General features: G+C 36.1%; 2 long non-coding RNA genes across 2 annotated transcripts; both read left to right on the top strand.

Annotated features, from left to right (window-relative positions):
* Positions 1 to 10,324: 10,324 nt before the first annotated feature.
* LOC136230841 (uncharacterized) lies at positions 10,325 to 12,310 on the top strand. The gene is made up of 4 exons (XR_010689547.1): positions 10,325 to 10,375; positions 10,572 to 10,920; positions 11,033 to 11,151; positions 12,209 to 12,310. It is a non-coding gene; the product is annotated as an uncharacterized lncRNA (long non-coding RNA).
* A 5,654-nt stretch (positions 12,311 to 17,964) lies between these two features.
* Positions 17,965 to 20,004, top strand: LOC136231015 (uncharacterized). Its single transcript, XR_010689637.1, has 3 exons — positions 17,965 to 18,298; positions 18,857 to 18,915; positions 19,646 to 20,004. It is a non-coding gene; the product is annotated as an uncharacterized lncRNA (long non-coding RNA).
* Positions 20,005 to 20,074: the final 70 nt, after the last annotated feature.

Genomic DNA, 20,074 nt, shown 5'->3' with positions numbered 1-20,074 from the left:
CCACCATGATATATGAAATTTTGAATAAGAATTACCAATTATATTCCTGCTTGAAGGGCTAGCAAAAGAATATTTGAATAATTATTCTTAGTTCAATGCACTTATGAGTAATCATGGCCATAGGGAAAGTTCCAAGGTGTAATTGCTCCAACAACACCAACAAGCTAAAACATGTGTGAAACTATATGATAAACACTACCATCAAAACTGATAGTAGCAACAACCAGCATTGAGAAAGAATAAAATAGACAAATTGATCTTGTATGAGGGAAATGAAATAATTTAACATACCAAAAACATAAATTTGCAATTAAAATAAATAAATTCATCCCATTTATCTTCAAATAATTTGCAATTTCATCAAAAACTACATAGGGTTCAATATTTCAGGTAAATTTATAAATAGCAAAATCTTCTCTTGTATTGAAATATCTCACATCCTCTTCTACAGAAAGCTAAACCTAACCTGAAACCATAAAAAAGAAACCACATGTCTATAAAAATTAATCAATCAATGAAGTTTAGAATTTCGATTCGCTCTATAACTTATTAGAAAGCACATACCAACAGCTATACAAGCAAGTATTTACAAAATAATCAAAAATTCAACTAATCATAATTATCAACGCTCACAGATTTTTATACCTTTCTTCCCTTTAAAAGAATTTGCCCAGTAAAATCTTCAATTGCCTTAGGTATACTTGCTGCAATTCTTTCTTTTCATACACTTCACATTCTTCAGCAGAAAACTTGTTTAGATCAAAATTTCGATCAGGTGGAACATTCAAATCAAAATCATGGATAATTTTTTCATTCTTCATTTAAGTAGCATTAGAAAGGTGTAAAGAAGATAGACATTCCGATGAGTTTTCTTCAGATGTATCCATTTTTTTTGAAGAAATAATGCAAATTTGGATAGTCATGTGAAATTATAAAGGAAGGAGAGGGAAGTTTGAAAGTTTTTTTTTTGGAAATCGTAAATGAATCGGTAGATGAAAAACTGGAGTACTGCGTATTGGGAAGATGGAGTAATCAAAGCATGGGCAAAATGGGTAGTTCACAAATTTATCTATCTTGATATGAGCACTGCGTCAAACAATATGAAACAGAAATGGATCTCTTAAACGTCAAACTTTGAGAAACAGAGGGAGTAAAATAGAAAGTTGTTATTGGAAAGTTATGAGATTTTTTCTTTGATTGGTTTTCGCAATATATTAAATAGAAAATTGTTATTGGAAAGTTATGAGATTTTTTCTTGGCTTGGTTTTCGCAATATATTACTCCCTCCGTTTCACAATGTTTGTTGTTTAAGGAAAAAGCACACAAATTAAGAAATATAATTAATAATAATATTTTATATAAAAAAGACAGTTTTACCCTCATTAATTGTGGGCTCTTTCATTGTTTTACTTGGATCCTGCAAAAATAAAAGTTGGCGGTAAAGAATAGTGGTTTTTCCGAAAAAAAAAGAAAAGAAAATTGGATTTAGGCGGTAAAAGTGCATTAAGTTTGGATCATTTTTCTATGAAAGATACAGTAAAAGGATGCTTAAGATGTGAGTAATTAATATTAATAATCATAAAAAATCATAAACAGCACCTAAAGAACGACATATCAGTTTTAGGAGTAATATTTCAAAGGTCATCTGAAACATTGCAATTCTAAAATTCTTTTTTTCATCCTCTAAGAATGTTTATGTCTGAGATTGATTTGAACATCCCATATAAGGGTGTTAATCGTCGTCAAGAATCTGAATTTTTAGCAACACGGATGCCTTTATCAGAATTTGATTAGAACGTGTCCTATAATCATGCTACGGATTCAAGAGAATCATAAGTTGCGGAGAAGTCTACTTTCAATTTGCCTGACCTCAATGAAGATCCAAATTCTCCAATGAACTTGAACAATGAAGCTAATTTTAACTCTAATGACGTGCTTGAATTGGCATTGCAAATTGATGAAGAATTTGGTACCCTCTTTCTTTATGTCGTTTATTTAATATTAATTTTCTACATATTCTATCAAACATCCATTGAAATGTATAATTCCATTAGAATATTTTCACTTTTATGATTTGAATATTTAACCTATTATGTTTTGTTTCTCTGGTAAAATGAGCTTATATCCATTAAAACTCAAATGTGCTAAAAAAATGGTGAAACTGTTTATTCTAAGTATATGAATAGTGAGAGTAATTTTATATCCCAAGTGTGTTTTTTTTACAGATGAAACTATTGACTTTGATCAAAATGCTGAAAATGTTGAACAATCATCAACACATGAAGGCAAACAACATTTGATTTTAGGTAACGAACAACGCCAGACTATTTATGAAATGTTGCTGCAGAAGAGTATTGATGGAAATTTGAAAAAAAGGAGTGACAACGGCAGTGGCATCATCATTTTCTGTTCCAATATGCACTGTTCAACGTATTTGGAAACTTGCTAAGGATAGTGGTCCAAATGTTGATATCTCACATAAAAGGACAAAAAATTGTGGTCGTAAGCGAATAGAGTTAGATTTAGAAACACTGCGTGATATTCCTTTGAATAGACGGACAACTCTACGCTCATTATCTTCTTCTACCAATTTAAGCACGGCTACATTGTTTAGGCGTCTACACTCCGGAGAAATACGACGTCACTCAAATGCTATAAAGCCTTTTCTAAAGGAAAAAAATAAAAGATCAAGATTGGAGTTTTGTTTGTCGATGCTTGATGCAAGTACTATACCACGTGATCCAGCTTTTAAAGGTATATATAACGTGGTTCATATAGACGAAAAATGGTTTTTCTTGACTAAAAAAAAGAAAATTATTACTTACTTCCAATTGAAGAAGAACTATTACGTACTTGTAAGAGCAAAATTTTTATTGTGAAAGTCATGTTCTTGGTTGCTATAGCTCGTCCTAGGTTTGATGCGGAAAGAAATGAAATTTTCTCTGGGAAAATTGGGGTGTTTCAATTTGTCAGTCATGTGCCTGCTAGAAGAAGTAGTATTAACAGAGTTGCAGGAACTATGGAAACAAAACCACTAACTTCGGTGAATAAAGAGGTGGTAAAGTTCTATTTGATTGAGAAAGTTCTACCCGCCATTAGGGAAAAATGGCCGAGAGAGGAGTTAAATTATCCAATATTTATTCAACAAGACAACGCTAAAACACACATTATAAATGATGATGCAGATTTTCGCCGAGCAGCCACACAAGATGGGTTTGATATCCGTTTGACTTGTCAGCTTGCAAATTCCCCTGATTTAAATGTTTTAGATCTTGGATTTTTTGCAGGTATTCAGTCATTGCAGTATAAAGAGGAACCAAAAACTGTTGATGAGTTGATTGATGCTGTTGTTAAGGCATTCAATGATTTTCCTGCACTCAAGTCGGATTATATATTTCTAACCTTGCAACTGTGCATGGTTGAAATCATGAAAGTTAAAGGCTCACAGCAATATAAAATTCCACATATACAAAAATCGAGGTTGGAAAGTCGAGGTGAGCTCCCTACTCAAATCAAATGTGACGCGGACTTGGTGCGAGATGTAATTCAGCATCTGAATCAATAAGTTTAGTTTGACGATGAAGCAAGGGATGTATGATTTTTAGTATTCATTAGTTTTTGTTTGTAGGTTTTCAGATAAAAAATACTGCATTTTGATTGATTTCAATGTGCTTATATTGGTCATTTTTAGTATTAGCAGTGTGATTCATGTTTATTTAAGCAACAATTGGGACATGGAAATGCAAATTTTGTTTCGTCAATTCAATATCTTAATGTATTACAAGGCATTATTCGATATCTTACTATATGACCTGAATTATTCAGATTTCTTTTTTACATATATACATTCTGCCAAATTTAATTGAATGCATTAGGAATACAATCATAAAACCATTAGAATATAGAATTAAGAAATGAGAACTTTGTAAAAATGAATTCATGCACTCTAAAGTTTTCGGGGTAAAATACTCCTACAACTAACAATCAATTTAGAGCAGCAGTATCATTAAATATTTAATCCTCCAATTTAGAGTAGCAGACCATTTTAGGCCAATTTAAAGAAGCATCCAGTTTAGTAAAATTATATGTAAAGGTAGCTAATCCATTAATTGTAAAGGGTATCTAAGACGATTAAGTAAACTTATAGTCATAAAACAGTAGAATAATTTTACAATTATGAAAGTATAAATTAGAGAAAGCAAATAGCACTAATTAATCATACAATCTTAGACCAATTTTAGACCAATTTAGGCCAATTTAGAGCAGCAGGATTATCAAATCTTTAATCCTTAAATTTAGAGCAACAGACCATTTTAGGCCAATTTAAATAAGCAGCCAAATTATTCAAAATTGTGTGTAAAGCTAGCTAAGACAATTTAGTAAGTTTATAGCCATAAAACAGTAGAATAATTTTACATTTATGAAAGTATAAATTAGAGAAAGCAAATAGTACTAATTAATCATACAATCTTAGGCCATTTTATACCATTTTAATCCAATTTAGAGCAGCAGGATTATCAAATCTTTAATCCTCTAATTTAGAGCAACAGGCCATTTTAGGCAAATTTAAAGAAGCATCCAAATTATCCAAAATTGTGTATAAAGCTAGCTAAGAAAATTAAGTAAGTTTACAGGCATAAAATCGTAGAATAATTTGACAATTATGAAAATATAAATTAGAGAAAGCAAATAGCACTAATTAATCAAACAATCTTAGACCAATTTAGAGCAACAGGATCATCAAATCGTTAATCCTCCAATTTAGAGCAGCATACAATTTTAGGCCAATTTAGAGCAACAACACCATCAAAACTTTTAAGCCAATTTATAGCTGCATCTTTACAAGAGCAGCATCAGCAGACTTTTAGGCCAATTTAGAGCAGCAACTTCATAAGAGCAGCAACATCATCAAATCTTTAATCTACAACCCTCACACCAGCAACAAAACCCCAACTGCGATTTATGATTCATTGCTCAAACGAGACTTTTTAAGGCTACCTACTATAGAAAGTTTAGCCAATTCAACATCCTATCTGTTGAAACACCTTTCCACATGATTTTGATTTGACAAAATTATTTAAGTTAATCCATGATTAAGAGACAATTAATTTAAGTGCTTTGATTTAATTGTACTAATATGTTTGTTCAATATGAGTATAAATGAAAACAGTTAGACAGGACGAAGTCAGCATGAGAACATAGCATAAGCTGAGTAAAACTGAACTCAGTATAAAAGAAGAGAAGTCTTCTTCATAACCAAAGCTTGCAGACGAAGCTGACCATGGAAGCTGAGTAAGAGTGACTCAGAAACAAAGAACAAAAGCAACGTCAATAAAGTTTGTGTTCGTCAGGACAGCGTGGTTAATCCGTTTGCTAAGAGACAAGATCTGACATCTGTCTGCACCAATAACAGAAGCCTTGGAATCATGCAAGGAAACGGTTTCGAGATGTATGGGTCAACTGTCCGTTTGCTAAAAGACAAACTGGCACTAAAAGATGAGCATGCCGGAAGAAGACAAGCCTGACGCCTGCCAATTTCAGACGACAGGATTGGCCTGAAAATCCGAAGCTGACCAGAACAATGACGCATGAAGAGCCATTTGAATCCAACGGATATTTCCAGATTCAAATGATTTGAACTTCAGATTTCAACTATAAAAGGACAAGCTCATTCCTGGATCCAAAGCTGATTAGCTGAAAAATACAAGAGAAAAAGAGCATACATACAAAGCACATAAAAACAAGAAAAAGATCTTACTCGGTGCTAGATTGATTTTTTAATCATCCAAAGTGTTCTTCATCTAGAAAGAACAAGTTGTATCAATTGTGAAATTGAGAGAGTGGTGCTGAGTACTCGGTGTTAAGTACTCAGCGGTAGAGAAATCTAGGTGTTGGGTTATAGCACTTAGTGGGGTTGAGTAGACGAATAGAGGAAGGTACTCTTGTATATTCAACTGACTTGTAAACGGTTTGTGCTCTACTTTTAAAGAGCTCAGTATTGGATTGAAAAAGCCCGGAAGGATTCTGGGGACTAGACGTAGGCAGTGAGGCCGAACCAGGATAAGTCTGCTGAATAATTTCTAACTCTCTCTCAATATATATATATATATGTATGTGTTGCTTGATTAAATTGCTCAGGATATAAATTGTATAAGCTGACACTGAGCAACCTTGGTGCTGAGTTGGAAACTGACTTCAAGTGTTAATTCCCAACTCACAAGTAAAACAGTTCTAGTTAGCCTCTGACTAAAGCTGCCTTACGTTTCTCGGCCGTGCTGACCAAAACTGAGCTAAATAACTCAAAGAATTGATTAAGTCAGCATATTTAAGCGAAAAAGTTACATTAGTTCCTAACCCCCCCTTTGGAACTAATCACACGGGACCAACAAGTGGTATCAGAGCACAGTAGCTCACTACTCAAAGATATAACTATCTTGAGCTGATCCCTATAAATGGCTGAGAACAGCACTCGTTTCCTTCCTGGAAACCAAACAACACAGATACTCCCTGAGGGATTATCAATTAGTCGGCCTCCCTTGTTCTTCAGATCAAATTATACATTCTGGAAGAATAGGATGAAAAACTTTATCCAAGCCGCAAACATGAGTGCGTGGCTTGCAATAGTTCAAGGCCTATTTGTGCCTTTCAAAATGTTAAATAATGAGAAAGTCGCTAAGAGCGAAACTGAATGGTCAGAGGATGACCTTAGAAAGCTACAAAATAATGCTTCGGCTATCAATATGCTTCACTGTGCTCTAGATGCTGTAGAGTACAATAAAATTTCAGGTTGCGAGTCAGCACAGGAAATATGAAAAAAAGCTGGAGGTGACCTATGAAGGCACAAGCAAGGTCAAAGAGTCTAAAGTGAACCAGCATATGAGGTTATACGAGCTGTTCGAGATGAATGAAAATGAAGACATCTCGGAGATGAACTCAAGGTTCACAAATATTATAAATGAGCTAAAACGACTCGGCAAGAACTTCACGGAAGAAGAGCAGGTGAAGAAGATTTTGAGAAGTCTTCCCAAAAGCTGGCAAGCTAAGAAGACAGTTGTGGAAGAAGCTCAGGACCTGACGACATATAAGTACGACGAGCTGATCGGATCTCTGCTGACTCATGAGATCTCTATGAAAAACTTCGAAGCAAAAGAAAAGTCAGAAGACAAGAAGCAAAAATCTCTTGTCATGAAAGCTGACTCGACCGAAGCTGACTCATCAGATGATGAGGAAATGGCCATGTTCATAAGAAAAATGAAAAAGCTGTTCAGAAAAAGTGACAATAACAGCAAGAGGCCATTCAAAAGAAGCGACAAATACAGAGCTGAGTCTAGCGATGGCAGATACAAAAGGGACAGCTCAAAGCCTGTCACATGCTTCGAATGCCATCAAACTGGGCACATTAAGTCAAGCTGCCCTAACTTAAAGAAAGAAAAGAAGGGAAGCAAAAAGGCAATAGTAGCCACATGGAGTGACAGTGATGAGTCAACCTCATCAGAAGCTGATGCAAATGAGACAGCAAATATATGCTTCATGGCTGACGATGCTGCTGACCAAAGCCAATCTGAGCAAGCTGACCTCTCAGAAGAATCTGAACAGGAGGAACACTCCAATGAGGTAACGTCTCTACTCTTGCTTAGAAACGAAATGATTAACGCCCTGAGTGATCTATATACACTGACTAAAAAGTGTAACAAGAAAATAAAGGCACTCAACAGACGCTGTGATGAGATTGAAGAGGTCAAACTGAGTGACCTCAGATATCTTCTCCAAGACAACACCAGGCAAGATGAAAACCTAAAATTCATGCATGGTTTTGTCTCGGAAGTCCAAACTGAGTCAAAGAAACTTAGAAAGGACATCACAACTATACAGAACCAGCTGAGTAAATCGGCTAAGAAAGGGTTCTATCCCCATACTGAGTATCAAGGTACTGGTCAGCATAGACAGTACACTCATCAGAACAGTCAGTGTAATTGTTGTGGAAAAAGGGGACACACCATAAAAGTATGTTGGTATGCTCAGCATCATCATGCTGACCAACAGAGGAAGTACACTCAAAGGGTAACTCATTGTGACTTCTGTGGCAAAACTAGCCATACTATAAAAGTATGTCGTCACAAGATAAAATATGATGCTTCACCTGTTCATGCTAACCAACGAGGACCCAAAAAGAATTGGGTACCTAAAGATGAATAGTCTAAATTGCAGGTGAGCCTGAGATGCGTGGAGAAGTCAAAGCTTTGTTATATTGACAGCGCATGCTCGAGGCATATGACTGGTGATGAAACTCAATTCATCACACTTGAGCGTAAACGAGCTGGAAGTGCAAGCTTTGGAGACTATAAAAAGGGTAAGATAGTAGGAGCAGGTATCATCGGAGGTAACCCTACTATTGAGTCAGTCTATTTAGTTAAAGTTCTCAAATATAACCTATTGAGTGTAGCTCAGCTGTGTGACAGCAGTAGAAAGGTTGTATTTGATGCTACCCAATGTTGGATACTCGAGGGAAAAACAAACGATTTGATTTTAACTGCCCCTCGTGTTGACAATGTATACATGTTGAGTTTAGAAAAACAGTTTTCTAAAAATATATGCTTAGTGTCAAAGGAGGATAACTCCTGGCTATGGCATAGGAGACTTGGTCATGTGAGCATGGACCTCCTTGCCAAATTAGCAAGAAAGCAATTAGTTGAGGGATTGCCCAAACTTAAATTTGAAAAAGATCAATTATGTAATGCTTGTCAGCAAGGTAAACAAACGAAAAAGTCTTTTCAAAGTAAAAACGTTGTCTCAACCAAGTGTCCATTGGAATTACTACATTTGGATCATTTCGGACCTGTCCAGCCACTCAGCTTGGGAGGTAAGAAATTTTCCTTAGTTATTGTAGATGATTTCTCTCGGTATACTTGGATCATCTTGCTGAGTAGCAAGGATGAAACATTTGAGATGTTCACAACATTGATTAAAAAGCTTGAAAATTACAAAGACCTAAGAGCAGCTCATATTATAATTGATAATGGCGGAGAATTCAAAAACCAACAGTTTGACGAATTCTGTGAAGTCAATTGCATTGACCATAATTTTTCTGCTCCTAGAACTCCTCAACAAAATGGGGTGGTTGAAAGGAAGAACAGAACAATAGTTGAAATTGCTAGGACAATGCTGAGTGAAAATAAGCTCCCAAAGTATTTCTAGGGTGAAGTTGTCCACACAGCATGCTATATACTGAATAGGGCTTTAGTTAGACCTATACTCAAGAAAACCCCTTATGAACTTTGGAAAGGACGAAAGCCCAACATTGGCTACTTTCGTGCCTTTGGGTGTAAATGTTTTATACTCAACACAAAAGATAACCTTGCTACATTTGATGCTAAAGCTGGCGAAGCGATCTTTTTAGGGTACTCAACTAAAAGTAAAACATATAGGGTGTATAATAAACGAACTCAAGTTGTAGAAGATTCTGTCCATATCGAGTTCGATGAAACTGACCCTGCAGGAAAGACAACTCAGTCCGCTGAAGATGACCCAAGCTCAGCTTCCACTGACCAAAATGGAGCCGCTGAGTCATTAACACAGGAGCTGACCAAAGGTAAACACAAACCCGAAATTACCTTTGCTGACCAATCTACTCCTGCAGATATTGTAGAAATACCTATTCCAGACAACTCTACATTACCCAAAGAAATCAAAATTCCAAGAGGACATTCGGAGAAGTCCATTCTTGATGCTGCTGAAAACAAGCTGATGACAATAGATCAACTTAGGAAATATCTCAGCAATGTTGCATTCGTCTTAGTTCATGAGCCCAAGAACTTTTCAGAAGCTGAGCATGATGAACACTGGATCAATGCTATGCAAGAAGAGCTTGATCAATTCAAAAGAAATGAGGTATGTGACTTAGTACCAAAACCTAGGAATCAAAAGACCATAGGAACTAAGTGGGTCTTTAGAAATAAGCTAGATGAGCAAGGAAATGTAGTCAGGAACAAAGCTCGACTTGTTGCCCAAGGCTATAGTCAGCAAGAGGGCATTGACTATAGTGAAACCTTTGCTCCCGTTGCTAGGTTAGAGGCTATACGAATATTATGTGCATATGCTAGTTTCATGAACTTTAAACTATATCAAATGGATGTCAAATGTGCTTTTCTTAATGGATTTATAAACGAAGAGGTATATGTTAGTTGCATTTAGTTGCATTTTACTTGTGCTTCTGTTAGATTTGTAGACATCTTATCTTCTCTTGGCTTAGGTATTTCTTCTTCAACTCTAACGTCAATATAATATCATCTTTCAGGCAATATTTCAATGTTATCCTCGGCCAGAAAAATAATACCAATCATTTTCTCTTATATACAGTGACAGGTCACTTGACTTGGTGAGTTTACACCCTCTGCAATTTCTTTACATTGATAAAATCATTTTTAACAGTAATATGCTTGAGTATCTTTTTGTTTATTTGGTATGTCTTTCTTTTCAATGAAATTTTGTGCAACATAGTACTTGTGTCCAGAAATTATATCACATTAGCATGTCCACCAAGATGTAATTTCTCTTGTTTTGACACTATACAGATGTGTAAAGACAAGGATGAAGCAGAAGTTTGGTTTGTTGGCCTTAAGGCACTCATTACTCGTGGTAGCTACTAGCGGAAGTGGAGACTTGATTCCAAAAGCAAAACTGCAGCATCAGATAGTCCACAGATCGTTTAAGAAGACATTCTACTCTCTCAATTTCATCATCTGTCCTTAGCTATCTTTTTCTCTCATTTTACAAAGATTTAAGGGTTCACTGAAGATTCACAATTGATTTTCCTATAAAGATTTGATTTTCTGGGAGTAATTTACAATTAATTTCTACTCCTTCTTATCCTTTGTTTTTTCTACAAATTACCACAGGATCCAGGGCAAGGAGATGGTCCAGGTAATCAGGTGCCCCTTGAGGGCATGCCACAAAATTAACACTTATGTGAACAAAATTTTGAAGTTATATTTTATTGTATATTATTAATGTGGTCTACATTGAAATTGCACAGGTATGAAAGTCTACGAAACGAATGAGAAGGATTTAGTCATGGAACCGGTAATGAGGTGGGCTGGAAATCCAAACATTATTTTGGTGTTAAAACTAATGTCTCTGCAATTTACAGTTCAGGTCAGAAAAGCCCCAAGGGATTTTTTTTCTTTTTAGTACTTGGTTTAGTTTTTACAAAGATTGACACAAGGCTTTCTTGTGCTACTTGGCCATATATGGACATACATATTAGATAATGTGTTAAGGGCTTGGTAGCCTTTACTGTTGCTTTAGTTATTGACCTTATTCATGTGCTAATTCATGGTAAAATCCAGAGAGATCTTTATGTCAAGGGCTTGGTAGCCTTTACGGTTGCTTTTGTAGAAAAATTAGTGCTAGCTTGAATCGTCCAATAGTCTGTATGCCTGATAATTGCAACAAGTCCATTGCCTAGCATTTTAGTTCTTCAACAACAACTTCTAAACAATGAAACTATGCCAAAGTTACTAGATAGACTTGAATTATGTGCTTGGTGATTCTTATATGAGAGGCTGTTATGCATTTTGTTTTTCAAACGGTTCAGTCATCTAATCATCATAATGGCCCTTTAATACTTACCCTTATTGATCTCCTGGTACTTTCATTTAGTAAACATTGAATATGTTAACGGCATAATATACCAACTATATTGACCATGATTCCAACCAGTTCATAAATATATAAGTGGCTCTGAATTTTAAAAGCTCAAATGCTACCTTTATGATGCATGTTTTTTTATGGTTATTTGTTAGCTAAGCGTTACCTATATAATCATGTCTTGATGCACTTGGCTAAGTGCAAGGAGTTTGGTATAAATGTTGGATACATATCTCCATCTTTTTTTGTATATTATCCTTGTGCTGCAAGGTTCATATAACCAAGTAATTACATCCTTTTTTAATATCCAAGTTTGTTTCTGAAATGGGAACAAGGGTACATTAAGGAATCATGGAGTGAAAGCAACCTATGGATTTCATATTCGATTGATTTCAGTTATTTAGCCTATTTTAGCTGCTCGCTTTAATTGCAAGCAGGATGCTCACTTAATTCTTATTGTATTATAAACTGTTATTTTCTCATATGATCAGTTTCAAAAGAGTATTGTATTTGAATTGAAAGAACAATGTCATTGTGCTAAGTGAAGTTTCTTATTTCTCAGATGTGCGGTTTTTGGGTTCAGAAATCCATTTGTGAAGAGGTTACTTTGGAAGCTGGTGGCAAATGTCCATGGAATAGCAGAGCAAATTCTGTTGTCTTCCAACTTCTGCAATAGGGCTTCTAATATATATCATAAACAAAATGGTAGAAGTTAATCCCAATCTCAACATTGATATTGAGGATATATATGGTGGCATTTCAAATGAAAATGAGAATGCTACTGTCTTTTCTAAGGAATTTGAAGGATAGGTTACATTATTATGACTTTATTATACTTTTTATTATGTGTTTTGGATCATTTGAGAATTTTAAATTTTATTGTTAATATATTGGCCTATTATGGATTTGTAATTGCAATTAAGGGTTTTTTTATGCTATTATTTAAATTCAAAAATTCCTTTTAATTTTTTTAGTGTTGCACAAGTTAAAGATTATGTTGCATATATTATAGTGTTACATTAAAAATCGTTAGAATTTCAAACAAAAGCTATGAACATAATATAAAAAAGTTGCTAAAAAAATGTTAAATTAAAAAGTGTTAAATTAAAGAGTTGCTTAAAAAGTGTTACATTAAAAAATGTTGCAAATTGTATACGAAAGAGTTGCTTGAAACAAAAAAATGTTAAATAAAAAAGTATTGCAATTCTATATAAAAAGAGTTGCAACTAAAAAACAATGTTGCATTAAAACTTGTTGCAAGAAAGTTCAAAAGTGTTGCTTATAATTTTATTCGATAATAGTGTTACCACTTCTATGATATAGGCAACACTTTCATTTAAGTTGCTATAGGATAGGAAAGTGTTGCCACAAATACGAGTAGCAACATTTGTATCGATGTTGCTAAAAATGTGAAAAAATGTTGCTTAAGACATCTTTAGCAACGTGCGAAAAAGCAACTCTCTTTTCTGACAAAAACGGTTGCCAAAAATTATTTAGCAACACAATAACGACTTTAGTCAACACTTGCTTGGTGTTGCAACAGACCATCTATGGTGTAGTGTCCCCCACATGCTCCAACTTTTGATAGAAACCTAGAGGGGATCAGAAGGCTTGGAGCTGAGACCTTCAAAGGGACATTAGACCCCGAGCAAGCAGATCTTTGGCTTGAAAAGGTTGAGGATGTACTAGGTTCAATTGAATGTCCTCTTGAGAATAAAGTGAGATATACTGTAACTCTTCTAGCGGGTGATGCACTTGTCTGGTGGAAATCAGTGAAGAGGGCTAGAGGCGATCAAGTGATCACTTGGGATGACTTCAAGAGGGAATTCAATGACAAGTATTGTTCTTAGACATACCGTGATGAGAAACAAATGGAGTTTTTAACTCTAAAACAGAATGAGATGACGGTAGCAGAGTATGAGAGTCGTTTTGCTGCATTGGCCAAATATGCGCCATTTGTTGTGTCTGAAGATGACCGTTGTAATAGATTTAAGAAGGGTCTAATCCCTGATATCAGAAGGCTCTTAATAAGAAGAAGCAAGTTTTGGCAGCTAAGAGGGCTAGATCTGAGGGTCAAGGGGAGAAGATCCGATCAAACAAAAAGGGTAGTTCACAGTCCTTTTCTAGTGGAAGGAGCAATTTTTCTCAGACTAGTAGTAGCTATAGAGGAGGAGGTAGATTTGGGGGTAGCAGATCTATGAGTGCTGGTCGGGGTTTAGGTGGACAGAGCACCTATAGCTCACCATCTGTGGGGAGCAACAGAGGATTTGGTATGGGATCAGGGAGTTCTTTTAGTGGAAGTTCAAGGTCAGATTCCACTCCTGCTTGTGATACTTGTGGAAGACATCATAGGGGAGAGTGTTGGGGAACTCGGAAGATTACATGCTTTGGATGCGGTGAGTTGGGCCATTATAAAAATGAGTGTCCACATGCCACGGGGGCTGGTAGATTGGCTTTATCTCAGGTTGTAGGAAGAGGCAACACAGTAGACAACACAACCGGAGCTGGTAGAGGTCGAGGTAGAGGTCGTGGATCAAATACTGGTGGTGGACAAAATGCCATAACAGGTGCTCGGACTCAAACACAACCTAATCCAAGAGTTTTTAACATGACCAGAAATGAAGCACCAACTGCATCTGATGTGATATCTGGTACGATTACTATATTTGATACTCCTGCTTTTGTACTAATAGACCCTGGGTCAACCCATTCATACATGACATCTACATTTACTTTAAAAGTGTCTAGGAAGGTAGAGCCTCTAGGTTATGATTTGAGGGTACAAATGCCAACTGGGGATAGTGTAGTAGTGAATAATGTTGTAAAGAATTGTCCTATAAAAGTGAGTCAGAAAGAATTTCCAGTTAATTTAACTATTTTAGATTTTAATGAGTTTGATGTGATCTTGGGCATGGATTGGTTGTCACATTATAGGGTAGTAGTTGATTGCTATACTAAAGAAGTAACATTGGGTATGGATGAGGATAATAGGGTGTTATTTGTGGGAGAAAGGTCAATAGTGCCTTCGTGTTTAGTGTCAGCAATTCAGGCTTTTCGGTGGATTAGAGAGGGGAATGAGGCCTTTTTGGCACACATTATTGATACGAGCGTTGAGGGTACAAAATTAAAACCTATCCCTATAGTGAGGGAGTTTCCTGAAGTATTCTTAGATAATCTTCCTGGACTACCACCTAATAGGGAGGTAGACTTCACTATTGAGACCATACCAGGAGTCCCTCCAATATCCATTGCACCGTACCGAATGGCACCAGTTGAGCTTCATGAGTTGAAGAAGCAATTGGAGGAGTTATTGGAGAAAGGATTTGTGAGACCTAGCACTTCGCCTTGGGGTGCACCTGTCTTGTTTGTTAAGAAGAAAGATGGAAGCATGAGGTTATGCATTGATTATAGGCAGTTAAACCGGGTAACAATTAAAAACAAGTATCCTTTACCCCGAATTGATGATCTTCTTGATCAGTTGAAGGGAGCACGCTGCTTCTCTAAGATTGACCTAAGATCAGGCTATTGGCAGTTGAGGGTGGCAGATTCTGATATTCCAAAAACTGCTTTTCGCACAAGGTATGGTCACTTTGAATTTCTTGTAATGCCATTTGGACTTACAAATGCACCTGCAGCTTTTATGGCGATGATGAATAAGACCTTCCAGCCATATTTAGACCATTTTGTTGTCGTTTTCATTGATGATATACTAGTTTACTCGCGAACAACAGAAGAACATGAGCAACATTTGAGGATAGTGTTGCAAATTCTGAAAGAACAACAGATGTATGCTAAGCTTAGTAAGTGTGAGTTTTGGATGGACCAAGTGGTATTCTTGGGCCACGTGGTATCTGGTGAAGGTGTTAGGCCTGATCCTTCAAAGGTAAAGGCAGTTATGGAGTGGGAAGCACCCAAAAATGTGACAGAGGTGAGAAGTTTTCTTGGTTTGGCTGGTTACTACAGAAGATTTGTCGAAGGATTTTCGTTAATTGCGGCACCTTTAACTAAATTACTGAAAAAGGGAGCTACATTTCAGTGGAATGAGAAGTGTCAAGAGAGTTTTGATGAACTGAAAAAGCGATTGACATCAAATCCAGTTCTTGTGTTACCATCTGAGGGTGGGGGATTTGTTGTGTACACAGATGCTTCAGGTCAAGGGTTGGGATGTGTTCTAATGCAAAATGGGAAGGTGATAGCTTATGCTTCTAGGCAATTGAGGCCTCATGAGAAGAATTACCCTACACATGATTTGGAGTTAGCAGCAATAGTTCATGCCTTAAAGATATGGAGACACTATTTGTATGGGGAGACGTTTCAGATTCTCACCGATCATAAGAGTTTGAAATATATTCTCACTCAGAGGGAGCTGAATTTGAGACAGAGAAGATGGATTGAACTGTTAAAAGACTATGACTGCACGATAGATTATCACCCAGGAAAGGCTAATGTGGTTGCAGATGCCTTGAGTAGAAGGAATTTTGGCATGTTGTCTAACATGAATCCTTTAGTGGAGATGCGATCCATGGATGTACAGTTGAGAGTTGATGAGGTGACCGGACTTATGGCTACCTTACAGCTGAAACCAGACTTGAGGGAGAGAATTAGATTGACACAGATGCAAGATCCATTCTTACAGAAAATGTATGGGAGAGTGGAACAAGGCAAGAGACCCGACATTACAATTGAGGAAAATGGGTTAATGGTGATGGGAAATCGAATATGCGTGCCAGATGTGGATAATTTGAGACTTGAGATTATGAAGGAAGGACACAATGCCCCTTATACCATGCATCCTGGTACGACTAAGATGTATAGGAATTTAAGACCCTATTATTTGTGGCCTACTTTAAAGAAAGATGTAGCTGAATTTGTTTCCAAGTGTTTGACTTGTCAACAGGTCAAGATAGAACATCAGGCTCCTGCTGGGAAGTTAAAGCCTTTAACTATTCCAGAATGGAAGTGGGAGCGGATTACTATGGACTTTGTAGTTGGGTTACCAAGGACTATAAGGAAGCATGACAGTATCTGGATAATTGTGGATCGATTGACAAAGTCTGCTCACTTCTTGCCGATGCGGAAGACTGGTCCAATGGAAAAATTGGCCAAGATGTATGTTGCTGAGATAGTGAGACTACATGGCATACCTGTCTCTATTGTGTCAGACAGAGATCCCCGATTCACCTCTAGATTTTGAGGTAGTTTGCAGTTAGCTATGGGAACAAAGCTAAATTTCAGTACTGCTTTTCATCCTCAAACGGATGGACAGTCAGAAAGGACCATTCAAACTTTGAAGGACATGATGCGAGCTTGTGTACTTAACTTTCAGGGCGATTGGGACATGTACTTGCCGTTGATTGAATTTGCGTATAACAATAGCTTCCACAGTAGTATTGGTATGGCACCCTATGAAGCACTTTATGGGAGACCTCATAGAAGTCCAGTTTGTTGGGATGTTGAGGGTATGAGACAATTAGAAGGACCCGAGTTAGTTCAGGAAACAGTAGAAAAGATAGATGTGGTGAAAAAGTGCCTTAAAGCAGCTCAGGAACGTCAAAAAATTTATGCAGATCAACACAGAAGAGAAATGGAGTATGGAGTTGGGGATAAAGTATTTCTGAAAGTATCGCCATGGAAGGGGATACTCCGTTTTGGTAGACGTGGAAAGTTGAGTCCAAGGTTCATTGGACCTTATAAAATTACGGAACGAATTGGACCTTTGGCATATAGGTTAGATCTTCCAAGTGAACTATCTCAGATTCACAATGTGTTCCACTTATCTGTATTAAGGAGATATAAGTCAGACCCGAGTCATGTGATTCCCGAACCAGAGATCGAGATTGTAAATACAAATTTAACAGTCAAAGAAAAGCCAGTAGAGATATTAGAAAGACAAGTTCGGAAGTTGAGGAGGCGAGAAATGCCTATGGTACGAGTAAGGTGGAGTCACAACAAGTCGCTTAGAGAAGCAACTTGGGAACTCGAAGAAAACATGATGAAACAATATCCGTATCTATTTGAACGTACAGGTATGTAAATTTCGGGGTCGAAATTCTTTTAAGGAGGGTAGAACTGTAACATCCTAAGTTTTTATCTACCATAAATAATAAATAAAAATTAAAAAAAATTAAAAAAAAATCAAGTAAATTGAATTAAATGGCATGGACCCATTTAATCCAATTTCCAAACACAAAATAAGCAAATTAAAAAAAAAATTGGTGTGGACCCATTTATCTTATTATTGTTATTATTATTATTTTTGATTTTTGGATTTTACGGGAAAGGAGGAGAGAGTTGGGAAGGAAAAGAAAAACTGCAGTTCATCTTCTTAAAGTTTTCCCTATTTTTCTTTTATCCTATCTTTCTTCATAATTTGATTTTTCAGCCACCTCTTAAAACGAAAATCATACCACTAGATTCCTTATTTCGTAAGGAAGATTTTGAGATCAATATTACTATTTTTCTGATCGAAAAGTGGGGTCACCGGAGCGGGTATATATCACCGGAAAAGTGTTAGATCCCGACTTTTTAATCGGTTCTAGTAGTGAAAGAAGAGTATTTTTAAACTCCCATAAACGCTTGCTATCTCGCGGCAGTTCCGGTTCGTGTTTCTGATAATTCCGACGACCGACCACCGTGCTCCGGTTAAACTCCGGTGAGTGTTTTCGAATAGGTTTTACCTTCTTTTTCTCCCGGTTCCTAGACTGTTATGAAAATTAAATTTTTAGAGGTGAAATTTCAGATCTAAATCGAAATATGATAGAACCTAAGTGATGCTACAATTTAGTTGTTATGTTAGATATCAGGTATTGAAGTTTTGGGTAACATCCTAGAAAAATGGAAAGTTGAAACCTTGGGAACAAATCAGTAATTAGATTTCTTTAGGAATGACATGTTAGGAATATTAATATGATAGATATTAATTTAGTGGATGGCTACTATGGAGTCTATGAATTTAATTTAATTGAGTTCACACCATAAATGTTTATTTACCACAAAACAAATAAAGACCCTTTACACTTTTGTTTTATTTGGCAGAAATAGGAAAAAAATAAGTAGAAGGTTTAGAATAATTGGAAGCTTTAAACCTTCCATTCACAGCATGAAATATGGGATAAGGACTTATTGTTTTCTCAAATTTGACATGCATCTATATCATATCATTGTATAAACATATTTTGTTTATTTATTTATAGAACTTCTATATTTATAGGGGAGCAAGTGACGGGTCAATACGAACTCGAACAATTTAATTAGCTCTTTGGACGAAAGGTAAACGTGATGGCATGTGCTGAATTTTATGTTTATTTTCCAAATGTTCACAATGAGTGTGTTGGTATTATTAGCTTTAATTGAAATACTTGTATACTATGTTGGATTCAAGTTTGACTTTAAAAGTGACTTGCTGAGAGAGTGCAAAGGGAATTAAGCAGATGGTTCCTTTTTATAAATTAGGAGTACTTTGGTTTGTGGTGTCTGTGTTTTGGTGGACGGTGGGAAAACGATAATCCGTTAGCATAGAATGTAAATTGCTGGCTTGAGCGAATGTGTACAATGGTCTCAAGGTTATTAATACTGTGATCACGGGCACCCGTCTTGAAAGAGATGACGATAGGGTGGTATTTAATTAAGGGACGAGCTTGGTACTGTGTCTTGCAAGAGTAGACGATAACAGTACCGTTATGAAAATATTACAATATATATCTTTTGTTGCGTGTCTTGAAAGAGTAGACGATAGCGCATACCTATTTTGATGAATTGCTTAACCATGAGACCATTGGACATATTTATCTTAAGTTTAGTTGGGCCCTTAAAAAGAACGTAATAAGCTTTAGAGTTATCATCGGTAGTAAAGTGTGTCATGTTTGAGTTATTGTAGTTATATATATCAGTGATTGATTGATTAAATTAGATTTATTGAGTAGGAAAATACAATTATATATATACATACATGTAATTATGTTTATTGAGTAGGCAACTCACCCTTTGCCACATTTTTCAGGCTAGGTTCAGAAGTTCTCCTACTTGTTAGATTTCCAATTTTATCCTGCATTCAGGTCGGCCAGCACAACATATCATTCCCATTCGCGTTTTCATTGTCACATTTAGGATTTTATTTTACTATTGATTGGACTAATTGGTTAGACCGAATTTAATGTTATTTGATTAAATAGTGTTGGCTTGGTTCATTGCTTATGGTTGTTGAAAGACAAAAATAAATGAGGAGACTTTATTAGTTACTTGGATGTCTATGATTAATAATGATAAACACTTGAGTTTTTGTATATTTTTAATGTGACCGGGATGGGGGTTACATCTAATGGTATCAGAGCGCCGGTTTTACGATTCCTAGGGAGTATTGGAGGTATTGTGATATGCCTAGGATCTAGAACATAGCATACACATGCATACTTTAACATGATAATTGATA

The sequence above is a fragment of the Euphorbia lathyris genome, chromosome 5 (genome assembly GCF_963576675.1).
Source record: "Euphorbia lathyris chromosome 5, ddEupLath1.1, whole genome shotgun sequence".
Lineage (NCBI taxonomy): Eukaryota > Viridiplantae > Streptophyta > Magnoliopsida > Malpighiales > Euphorbiaceae > Euphorbia > Euphorbia lathyris.
The sequence above is the reverse complement of the archived record's forward strand: the minus strand, read 5'-3'. Positions and strand labels throughout refer to the sequence as shown.